The following is a 631-nucleotide window of genomic DNA, read 5'->3' as shown; positions in this document are numbered from 1 at the left end:
TGAGGTGGGAAAAAGCCATTCCTGGGCTCTGGGTTCCTCCTGCAGCCTCTCCCATCCCCGGGAATCCCCAGAACACTTTCATCATCCCAGTTCAAAGTTCCCACAAAAATGCACGGAGCTCTGTGCGGAAAATTCCACCCCGGCCCCCACTCCAGGGTGTTCCCCCCACTCACCTGTGCAGGGATCCGATGGGATCTCGGCGCCAACAGCATCCAGCTGGGATCCGGCCCGCGGCGCTGGGCTCAGCCGGGAATACGGGAGCAAATCCAGGGCGTGGGCGGGCTGGGGAGGGGGCAGCGGCTCAGCGGCATTTTGGGGCCATTTGGGTCATTTTGGGATGTTTGGGGACCTTTCCCTGGGTTTGGCCACAGGCCAAGGGCAGGGATCATGCCCCTATTCCTGTATCCCAAATATGAGGTCCGGGTTCCTTGCTCCAGGATGGAGCCCACATCCCTGCTCCCCCAAATTAGATCCCCACCCCTCCAAACCAAATCCCTGCTCCCCCAGCAGATCCCTGCTCCCCAAACAAGATCCTTGTTCCCCCAAAACAGAGGCCCAGCCCCGCTCCTCCAGAACAGATCCCTGTCGCCCCAGCCCCACTGCCCATCCCCCAAACCAGCTCCTTTTCCAG

At 61.0% G+C, this 631-nt stretch overlaps 1 non-coding gene across 1 annotated transcript in view; it reads right to left on the bottom strand.

Annotated features, from left to right (window-relative positions):
* Nucleotides 1–471, bottom strand: part of LOC103617011 — a 1,357-nt gene extending 886 nt beyond the window's left edge. Inside the window, exon 1 of the transcript XR_001862570.1 lies at nt 174–471. This is a non-coding gene — a transcript (uncharacterized LOC103617011). The remainder of the gene's footprint in view (nt 1–173) is intronic.
* Between the last annotated feature and the right edge of the window lie 160 nt (nt 472–631).

This window comes from Corvus brachyrhynchos, unplaced genomic scaffold (genome assembly GCF_000691975.1).
Source record: "Corvus brachyrhynchos isolate BGI_N302 unplaced genomic scaffold, ASM69197v1 scaffold706, whole genome shotgun sequence".
Lineage (NCBI taxonomy): Eukaryota > Metazoa > Chordata > Aves > Passeriformes > Corvidae > Corvus > Corvus brachyrhynchos.
The sequence above is the reverse complement of the archived record's forward strand: the minus strand, read 5'-3'. Positions and strand labels throughout refer to the sequence as shown.